The sequence below is a fragment of the Triticum dicoccoides genome, chromosome 6B (genome assembly GCF_002162155.2).
Source record: "Triticum dicoccoides isolate Atlit2015 ecotype Zavitan chromosome 6B, WEW_v2.0, whole genome shotgun sequence".
Taxonomy (NCBI): domain Eukaryota; kingdom Viridiplantae; phylum Streptophyta; class Magnoliopsida; order Poales; family Poaceae; genus Triticum; species Triticum dicoccoides.
The window spans coordinates 221056656-221068774 of NC_041391.1; positions in this window are offsets into that span (position 1 = coordinate 221056656).

A 12119-nucleotide genomic window follows, 5' to 3' on the forward strand; every position below is an offset into this window, starting at 1 on the left:
ACTGGGGCTACCACTTCCCGGTTCCCAAGGTGACTGTTCAGATGACCTTCATCCCCGGCTATAAGAGCCCGGCCATTTACTCCTCGCCCCTGCTCCCACCTCCTCCTTGCCACCACCTCCCCTCCCATCTCCTCCTCAAAAACAACACGACTATGTCGGAGCTTAGCTGACTAGTTGAATGCATCGGCTGAGCAGAATGTCCCGTCGCAGACTCTGCGCAACCGCAGGGTAAACTCTCCCCGCGCCACACTAGCCATGGCAACCGTTGGCTCCTCCTCTTGCGGCGGCGGCGGATCTAGAGGGTGCGTGGGAGGCACATCCCTCATCTGGGTGAAGGAGGAGCTGGGGACACCAACCCTGCCAGCCACCTCGTCCGGGTCAACCACATTGTCCTCATCGTAGCCCAACCAGAGCCGGAGGCGGACTCTCAGGCCCGATCCATGTGGTGATGGAGCTCACCAACATCCAAGCTTGCAATGAGGCTTGAATCATCCACAAGTACAGCTCCGCATGCACCAACGAGGAGAACGTGCGACAGCTCGTGATAGTCATTCATGAGTCTAACCCACTACACCTAGACGGAGGATATCTCCTCGAAAGAGGAGGACAACGATGATGGCAATGACAAGGAGGAGGAGGAGGAGGAGGAGGAGGGTGACGACTAGACGGTGTCGGCCACCTAGTAGTGTAGTTGTCGACCGCCTAGTAGTGTAGATAGTATAGGATGAAACATGTTATACAACATTTGTAATTGCTAATTATAGTAAGTAGAAGATACCCCGCGCTTTGCTGCGGCAATTAGTTGTAGTATATTTTGATGAGATTTGATTGTGCAAAGTTAAATATTTACATTAATAACATGATTACTAAAATTTTAAAATACATACGACTTATTATATCTGACTGTGTATATTAAAACATTTATTAAATAGAAGTATGATAATATAATGGAAAAAATCCACGCATGATTGCATGTGTTGGTGGGTCTTTTCCCATGCATGGTTCTATGTTGAGGCTTATCCCATCCATAATTGCATGGCATGCTTGAATGTTGAGACAAATAAGTTAGTGGGGTGACTTTCTTAGGTATATAGGATGCGATGAATCTTAGACTCTATTATAGTTTTATGGTATGGAAATGCGACGGATTTTGACACTTTTTATAGTTTTTGTTATAGTTTCTAGCAATTTATCATGTTGGAACTTGCATTTGGTTCAACTTAATTTGCCTCTGCATTTCTGAAGAAAATAACAAAAAGGATCAAATAAATGAAAAGGTGTGGAGCTCGCCATATGGTGACTCTCTGTTTGCGCGCAACCGTCGCAGCCTGCATATCAATATTGGCATGCTCCATAACCCATACGGTGATCTCCCATATGGCAAATATGCTAGAGTTGCCCTAAGAACCTACCTAAAACCAGTTTTATATGTGGACTGAAGGTTTTAGGAATAAAAAGAATGATATCTAAATTTCAGCTTCTACTTCTACCTCACGTAATTTGTGCATATGCAATGCTCTAAATAATACGAAACTCATGTCAAATAATAAAACAAATAGTACATTATATAGTTCATCAATCACAACCCCAAATTCATCACAATTGTTCTTCAAACATAACACAAAGTACATCAGACATACACACAACATAGTAGTAGAACTAGTTATCTTGCTGCTCATTCCAATGTCCACCACTTCTCATTGTGATCTTGTTGCGGACTTTAATGAGTATCCACAGCTCAAATTTCTTGGTGTACTTGAAGAAAGTGTCATGCGGCATTCCCTCCTACGCGGATGCACCACCCTTTCCATGAAGTCATAGTAGGAGTAAGCCAGGTCACACTCATGCTCAATGATCATGTTGTGCAAGATCATGAAGGCATTCATGATGTACCAAAGGATTTCTTGGTCCCAAAACCTAGCTGGTCCTTGATGACCCACAAGTATAGGGGATCTATCGTAGTCCTTTCGATAAGTAAGAGTGTCGAACCCAACGAGGAGCAGAAGGAAATGATAAGCGGTTTTCAGCAAGGTATTCTCTGCAAGTACTGAAATAAGTGGTAACAGATAGTTTTGTGATAGAGTAAATTGTAACGAGCAACAAGTAATAAAAGTAAATAAAGTGCAGCAAGGTGGCCCAATCCTTTTTGTAGCAAAGGACAAGCCTGGACAAACTCTTATAATAGGAAAAGCGCTCCCGAGGACACATGGGAATATCGTCAAGCTAGTTTTCATCACGCTCATATGATTCGCGTTCGGTACTTTGATAATTGATATGTGGGTGGACCGGTGCTTGGGTACTGCCCTTACTTGGACAAGCATCCCACTTATGATTAACCTCTATTGCAAGCATCCGCAACTACAACAAAATTATTAAGGTAAACCTAACCATAGCATGAAACATATGGATCCAAATCAGCCCCTTACGAAGCAACGCATAAACTAGGGTTTAAGCTTCTGTCGCTCTAGCAACCCATCATCTACTTATTACTTCCCAATGCCTTCCTCTAGGCCCAAATAATGGTGAAGTGTTATGTAGTCGACGTTCACATAACACCACTAGAGGTTAGGCAACATACATCTCATCAAGATATCGAACGAATACCAAATTCACATGACTACTAATAGCAAGACTTCTCCCTTGTCCTCAGGAACAAACGTAACTACTCACAAAGCATATTCATGTTCATAATCAGAGGGGTAATATTGTGCATAAAGGATCTGAACATATGATCTTCCACCAAATAAACCAACCAGCATCAACTACAAGGAGTAATCAACACTTCTAGCAACCTACTAGCACCAATCCCGGACTTGGAGACAAGAATTGGATACAAGAGATGAACTAGGGTTTGGAGATGAGATGGTGCTGGTGAAGATGTTGATGGAAATTGCCCTCTTCCGATGAGAGGAGCGTTGGTGATGACGATGGTGATGATTTCCCCCTCCCAGAGGGAAGTGTCCTCGGTAGAACAGCTCTGCTGGAGCCCTAGATTGGTTCCGCCAAGGTTCCGCCTCGTGGCGGCGGAGTCTCGTCCCAAAAGGTTCTCTGCTATTTTTTTTCTCATCGAAAGACTTCATATGGGAGAAGATGGACGTCGGAGAGCCACCAGGGGGCCCACGAGGTAGGGGGACGCGCCCAGGGGGGGCGCCCCCCACCCTCGTGAGCAGGGTGTGGGCCCCCTGGCCTTCATCTTTGGTGAAATTTTTTTTTATTTATTTTAAGGTGTTCCGTGGAGTTTCAGGACTTTTGGAGTTGCACAGAATAGTCCTTCAATATTTGCTCCTTTTCCAGCCCAGAATTCCAGCTGCCGGCATTCTCCCTCTTCATGTAAACCTTGTAAAACAAGAGAGAATAGCCATAAGTATTGTGACATAACGTGAAATAATAGCCCATAATGCAATAAATATCGACATAAAAGCATGATGCAAAATGTACGTATCAACTCCCCCAAGCTTAGACCTCGCTTGTCCTCAAGCGAAAAGCCGATAACAATAAATATGTCCTCATGTTTAGAGGTAGAGGCGTCGATAAAAATAAAATACGGACATGAAGGCATCATGATTACTTCATAACAGCAACATATATAGATTTTGTCATATGATTACTTATGTTCAAGTAATGATCTTTTCACAAAGCCAAAATATGAATCAGAAACCTTATTGGGCACCAACAATTATAATCTCAGTCATTGAAGCAACTGCAATTTATCATAACATCGGAAAGAGTCTATGTCAGAGCTTAAAAGCAAGTCCACATACTCAACTATCACTTAGTCCTTCATAATTGCTAACACTCATGTGATACTTGTGGTTACGGAGTTTTAATTGGACACAGAGAAAGATAGAGGCTTATAATTTTACCCCACAACCTTTTACCTCAAGGGTAATGTCAACAATAATAATTCACGCTCCCCCACATCCAATTATATATATATATATATATATATATATATATATATATATATATATATATCATGTTCTTTCCAACATGCTGAGCTTGCCAAAGGATAAAATGAAAAAGGAAGGGTGAAGATCACCGCGACTCTTGCATAAGGTAGAGGATAATAATAAAAGATAGGCCCTTGGCAGAGGGAAGCAGAGGTTGTCATGCGCGTTTAGGGTTGACGCACAAAATCTTAATGCAAAAGAACGTCACTTTACATTGCCCCTTGTATGTGAACCTTTATTATGCAGTCCGTCGCTTTTATTGCGTCAACAACAAGTTCGCGCAAAGTTTATTTTCTCCGCACTAATAAATCATGCATATTTAGAGAGCAATTTTTATTGCTTGCACCGATGACAACTTACTTGAAGGATCTTACTCAATCCATAGGTACATATGGTGGACTCTCATGGCAAAACTGGTTTAAGGGTATTTAGAAGCACAAGTAGTATTTCTACTTGGTGCTGAGAATTTGGCTAGCATGAGGGGGAAAGGCAAACTCAACACGATAGAGGAACCATGACAACATACTTTATCTCAGATGTAAGAAAACATAACTCATTATGTTGTCTTCCTTGTCCAACCTCAACTCTTTAGCATGTCATATTTTAATGAGTGCTTCAAATCATAAAAGATGTCAATGATAATATATCTATATGTGAAACCTCTCTTTCCTTATTACTTCCTATTAATTGCAACGATGACCAAAGCTATATTTGCCAACTCCCAACAACTTTAAATCATCATACTCTTTCTATGTGAAGTCATTACTTTCAATAAGATCAATATGAACTCTTGATTCTTTTTATTCTTTTTCTTCTAATCACCCAAGATCATGGCAAAATACTCAAGCCCTTGACTCAACACTAATCTTTATTATATAGCTCACGGACTCGATTACAAAGTAGGATCATAAAGCAAAACTCAAAACTAGATCATGCCATGACTTTATTCTACTAAATCAAGATACTACTAATAGGATCGAACTAAGGAAAAACGGTAAAGATAGGAGTTGTGATGGTGATACGATATCAGGGCACCTCCCCCAAGCTTGGCAGTTGCCAAGGGGAGTGCCCATACCCATGTGATTATTTCTCCTTCCTTGTTGGCGGTGGAGGCATTGATGATGATGCAAGCTTGTCGTCCATCTTCCACGGCATAGGCTCACCATCGTAGAAGGATGATCGAGTCTCCGAAATCCTCAAATCTGCAGCTAAACTCATCCTTTTGAATCTACATTCATACTCACAGTTTTGGTTTTGCAGATCATAGATTTGGGCTTGGAGGTGCTCGATCTTCTCATGTAACTTATATATGGCTTCCTCGGTCTTCTTGGCATCCGGCTCATAGTTGTTGGTAAACTCCGCGAGCATCTTGTGGGTAGCATTGATTCCATGCTCCACCATCCCTTGGCACTTGAAAACTTGTTGCTCCATTGCTTCGAGCCTCAACTCCACGCTTCCGGTTCCCTTTGGTCCCTCAACATCGCGGATGTGCAGCAACCTATCACGCATCTCAATGGTTTGAGGGTGTCGCAGCACCTCCGCAAGGTAAGGGTTGATAACCTTCTCAAAGAACTTGTCTTTGGAAGCACTTGGGGTCGTCATGATGATCTAGACCTGTCAGAAAAACAGCTCGAAACAAGAACAGGGGAGATTTGCGTGATACGAGAGTCAAAACCTTCGGAAGTATATATAATGAATTTTTACCGACCAAAATACGTATCGTGCAAGGAAACGGAGTCCGGAGGGCACACGAGGTGCTCACGAGGTAGGGGGGGTGCACCCAGGGGGTAGAGGGCGCGCCCTCCACCCTCGTGTAGGCCTCGGGTCCTCCCCGGACTGCTACTTATTTTTCTATTTTTCTAAATATTTCAAAACGGAGAAATATTGCCTTCAAAATTGTTTTGGAGTCGGTTTACTTAACGTACTACATACCTATTCCTTTTTGGAGTCTGGAACATTCTGAAAAGTGTCCCTTATATATTCCTCCGGGGTTACGGTTTCAATATTAGTTTCAACATTTATAGGATTACCTGAGATATAGTGTTTGATCCTTTGACCGTTCACCACCTTCGGATTTGTGCCTGCGAAGTTGTTGATTTTTATGGCACCAAAACGATAGACCTCCTCGATAACATAAGGACCTTCCCATTTGGAGAGAAGTTTTCCTGCAAAAAATCTTAAACGAGAGTTGTATAGCAATACATAATCACCTACATTAAACTCACGCTTTTGTATCCTTTTGTCATGCCACCTTTTAACTTTTTCCTTAAAGAACTTGGCATTTTCATAAGCTTGGGTTCTCCATTCATCAAGTGAGCTAATATCAAATAACCTCTTCTCACCGGCAAGTTTGAAATCATAGTTGAGCTCCTTAATAGCCCAATATGCCTTATGTTCTAGTTCGAGAGGTAAATGACATGTTTTTCCATAAACCATTTTATACGGAGACATACCCATAGGATTTTTATATGCAGTTCTATAGGCTCATAATTCATCATCCAGTTTTTTGGACCAATTCTTTCTAGACCTATTGACAGTCTTTTGCAAAATTAATTTGAGCTCTCTATTGCTCAATTCTACCTGACCACTAGACTGCGGGTGATATGGAGATGCAATCCTATGATTAATGTCGTATTTAGCAAGCATCTTATGGAAAGCACCATGAATAAAGTGTGAACCACCATCAGTCATTAAGTATCTAGGGACTCCAAACCTCGGAAAAATAACTTCCTTAAGCATTTTAATAGAAGTGTTATGATCATCACTACTAGTTGGAATAGCTTCTACCCACTTAGTAACGTAATCAACAGCAACTAGAATATGAGTGTAACCATTAGAGGCAGGAAAAGGTCCCATATAATCAAAGCCCCAAACATCAAATGGCTCAATAACAAGTGAATAATTCATAGGCATTTCTTGACGTCTACTGATATTACCAATTCTTTGACATTCATCGCAAGACAAAACAAACTTACGAGCATCCTTGAAGAGAGTAGGCCAATAAAACCCGGATTGCAATACCTTATGTGCAGTTCTATCTCTAGCGTGATGTCCTCCATAAGCTTCGGAGTGACACTTGCATAGGATCTGTTCCTGTTCATGCTCAGGTACACAACGTCTAATAACACCATCTACTCCTTCTTTATAAAGATGTGGGTCATCCCAAAAGTAATGTTGCAAGTCATAGAAAAACTTTTTCTTTTGTTGGTATGTGAAGCTAGGCGGTATAAATTTAGCAACAATATAATTAGCATAATCAGCATACCATGGAGTGCTACGAGAAGTACTTATGACATTTAATTGCTCATCAGGAAAGCTATCATCAATAGGTAGTGGGTCATCAAGAACATTCTCTAGCCTAGACAAGTTGTCTGCAACGGGGTTCTCAGCTCCTTTTCTATCAACAATATGTAAATCAAATTCTTGAAGCAAGAGAACCCATCTAATGAGTCTAGGTTTTGCATCTTTCTTTTCCATAAGATATTTAATAGCAGCATGATCTGTATGAATAGTTACTCTAGAATCAACAATATAGGGTCTGAATTTATCACAAGCAAATACAACCGCTAAAAGTTCCTTTTCGGTAGTAGCATAATTTCTTTGAGCATTTTCTAGAGTCTTACTAGCATAATGGATAACATTCAATTTCTTATCAACTCTTTGCCCTAGAACATCACCTATGGCATAATCACTAGCATCACACATAATTTCAAAGGGTAAATCCCAATCAGGTGGTTGAACAATAGGTGCAGAGACTAATGCTTTCTTAAGTATTTCAAATGCTTCTACACAATCATCATCAAAGACAAATGGTACATCTTTTTGTAATAAATTAGTCAGAGGCCGAGAGATTTTTGAGAAGTCCTTGATGAACCTCCTATAAAATCCGGCGTGACCAAGGAAACTTCTTATACCTTTGATGTCCTTGGGACATGGCATCTTTTCAATAGCATCAACCTTGGCTTTATCAACTTCAATACCTCTTTCAGAAACTTTGTGCCCCAAGACAATACCTTCATTAACCATAAAGTGGCACTTTTCCCAATTCAAGACAAGATTAGTTTCTTCACATCTCTGCAAAACTCGAGCGAGATTGCTCAAGCAATCATCAAAAGAGGAATCATAGACGGAAAAGTCATCCATGAAAACCTCACAAATTTTCTCACAAAAGTCAGAGAATATAGCCATCATGCATCTTTGAAAGGTAGCAGGTGCATTACATAAACCAAAAGGCATACATCTATAAGCAAAAGTACCAAAAGGGCATGTAAAAGTAGTCTTTGATTGGTCTTTAGCCGACATAGGTATTTGAGAAAAACCAGAGTAACCATCTAGAAAGCAATAATGTGTATGTTTGCATAATCTTTTTAGCATTTGATCAATAAAAGGTAAGGGGTAATGATCTTTCTTAGTAGCCTTATTTAATTTGCGGAAATCAATTACCATCCTATAACCTGTGATAATTCTTTGCGGAATCAATTCATCTTTATCATTAGGGACAACAGTAATACCTCCCTTCTTGGGGACACAATGGACATGACTTACCCACTGACTATCAGCAACGGGATAAATTATACCTGCCTCCAGAAGCTTGAGTATTTCTTTTCTTACCACTTCTTTCATTTTAGGATTCAAACGTTGTTGAGGATCACAAACTGGTTTGGCATCAGCTTCCAAATTTATTTTATGTTGGCATAGAGTGGGACTGATGCCCTTAAGATCATCCAGAGTATATCCAATAGCAGCACAATGCTTCTTCAGAGTTTTCAATAATCTTTCTTCTTCATGCTCTGAAAGGTTAGCGCTAATAATAACAGGATATATTTTCTTTTCATCAATATAAGCATATTTAAGATTATCAGGCAACGGTTTAAGCTCAAACACGGGATCACCCTTGGGTGGAGGAGGATCCCCTAAGTTTTCAACAGGCAAATTGTGTTGCAGAATAGGTTCCTGTTTAAAGAATACTTCATCTATTTCCCTTCTTTCATGCATGAACATATCATTTTCATGGTCTAGCAAATAGTGTTCTAAAGGATCACTAGGAGGTACAACAATAGAAGCAAGACCAATAATTTCATCCTTACTAGGCAATTCTTCCTCAGATGTTGTTTACTAAATTTAGAAAAATTAAACTCATGAACCATATCATCCAAGCCAACATTAACAACATTCTTTTTGCAATCTATCGTAGCATTAACAGTATGCAAGAAGGGTCTACCAAATATAATGGGACAAAAGCTATCTTGTGGAGAACCAAGAACAAGAAAATCAGCGGGATATTTGGTTTTCCCACACAAGACTTCAGCATCTCTAACAATTCCCATTGGAGATATAGTATATCTATTTGCAAGTTTAATTGTAACATCAATTTCTTCTAACTCAGCAGGTGCAATCTCATGCATAATTTCTTTGTATAAGTCAATGGGTATAACAGGCACGCTTACCACAGGTCTATGTTTATCTCTATCACAGGGTTTAGCAATTCTAGCAGTTTCACCAGTGAATTGAATAACATGCCCATCAATATTATCAGATAAGAGATCTTTAACAATAGCAATATTGGGTTCTACTTTGACTTGCTCTAGAGGTGTATAAGTCCTAATATTGCTTTTACGAACAACAGTTGAAGCTTTAGCATGATCCTTCATTCTAACAAGGAAAGGGGGTTTCTCAACATAAGAAGTAGGAACAATAGGATCATTGTAAGTGACAATCTTTTCTTCAACTTTAATAGGTGCAGCTACTTTTACTTCTATGGGAGGATGATATTTAAACCACTTCTCCTTGGGGAGATCAACATAAGTAGCAAAAGATTCACATAAAGAAGCTACTATCTCAGAGTCAAGTCCATATTTAGTGCTAAACTTACGGAAAACATCGGTATCCATAAAAGATTTAACACAATCAAACTTAGGTGTCATACCTGACTCCTTACCTTCGTCGAGGTCCCAATCTTCAGAGTTGCGTTTAATTCTATCCAATAAATTCCATCCAAATTCAATAGACTTCATCATAAAAGAGCCAGCACAAGAGGTGTCGAGCATGGTGCGATTGTTATCAGAAAGCCGAGCATAAAAATTCTGGAGAATTGTCAATTTTGAGAGCTCATGATTGGGGCATGAATATAACATTGATTTAAGCCTCCCCCAAGCTTGAGCGATGCTTTATCCTTCGCGAGGCCAAAAATTACATATATAATTGTGATCACGATGAACAAAATGCATAGGGTAATACTTTTGATGAAATTCCAATTTCAATCTTTTATAGTTCCATGATCTCGTATCATCACATAGCCTATACCATGTCAATGCGTCTCCCTCCAAAGATAAAGGGAAAGCCTTCCTCTTAACGGCATCATCGGGTATACCTGCAAGCTTAAATAGTCCACAAATATCATCCACAAAGCGTAGATGTTCGTCAGGATGCTTTGTTCCATCTCCTAAGAAAGTGTTAGCTAGCAGTTTTTCCATCATACCCGAAGGAATCTGAAAAGTAGTTTCTTCTTCAATAGATTCAGTAGGTTCAGTAGGTTGAGGAGCAACTCTTTGCTCAACTGGACGGGGTGAAAAATACCCCGAACAAGCTCCTCAAGCAATTACTTTCCATGGTAACAAGTGACAGAAAATTTCAGCACACTAAATAAATTTTTCCTTACCAAATTCCACCTACCAAAAGCGCTTCACTCCCCGGCAACGGCACCAGAAAAGAGTCTTGATGACCCACAAGTATAGGGGATCTATCGTAGTCCTTTCGATAAGTAAGAGTATCGAACCCAACGAGGAGCAGAAGGAAATGATAAGCGGTTTTCAGCAAGGTATTCTCTGCAAGTACTGAAATAAGTGGTAACAGATAGTTTTCTGATAGAGTAAATTGTAACGAGCAACAAGTAACAAAAGTAAATAAAGTGCAGCAAGGTGGCCCAATCCTTTTTGTAGAAAAGGACAAGCCTGGACAAACTCTTATAATAGGAAAAGCACTCCCGAGGACACATGGGAATATCGTCAAGCTAGTTTTCATCACGCTCATATGATTCGCGTTCGGTACTTTGATAATTTGATATGTGGGTGGACCGGTGCTTGGGTACTGCCCTTACTTGGACAATCATCCCACTTATGATTAACCTCTATTGCAAGCATCCGCAACTACAACAAAAGTATTGAGGTAAATCTAACCATAGCATGAAACATATGGATCCAAATCAGCCCCTTACGAAGCAACGCATAAACTAGGGTTTAAGCTTCTGTCACTCTAGCAACCCATAATCTACTTATTACTTTCCAATGCCTTCCTCTAGGCCCAAATAATGGTGAATTGTTATGTAGTCGACGTTCACATAACACCACTAGAGGTTAGACAACATACATCTTATCAAGATATCAAACGAATACCAAATTCACATGACTACTAATAGCAAGACTTCTCCCTTGTCCACAGGAACAAACGTAACTACTCACAAAGCATACTCATGTTCATAATCAGAGGGGTAATATTGTGCATAAAGGATCTGAACATATGATCTTCCACCAAATAAACCAACTAGCATCAACTACAAGGAGTAATCAACACTTCTAGCAACCTACTAGCACCAATCCCGGACTTGGAGACAAGAATTGGATACAAGAGATGAACTAGGGTTTGGAGATGAGATGGTGCTGGTGAAGATGTTGATGGAGATTGCCCTCTCCCGATGAGAGGAGCGTTGGTGATGACGATGGTGATGATTTCCCCCTCCCGGAGGGAAGTGTCCCTGGCAGAACAGCTCTGCCGGAGCCCTAGATTGGTTCCGCCTCGTGGAGGCGGAGTCTCGTCCCGAAAGGTTCTCTGCTATTTTTTTCTCATCGAAAGACTTCATATGGGAGAAGATGGACGTCGGAGAGCCACCAGGGGGCCCACGAGGTAGGGGGCGCGCCCAGGGGGGCGCCTCCCACCCTCGTGAGCAGGGTGTGGGCCCCCTGGCCTTCATCTTTGGCGACGATTTTTCTTTATTTATTTGAAGGTGTTCCGTGGAGTTTCAGGACTTTTGGAGTTGCACAGAATAGTCCTTCAATATTTGCTCCTTTTCCAGCCAAGAATTCCAGCTGCCGACATTCTCCCTCTTTATGTAAACCTTGTAAAACAAGAGAGAATAGCCATAAGTATTGTGACATAACGTGAAATAACAGCCCA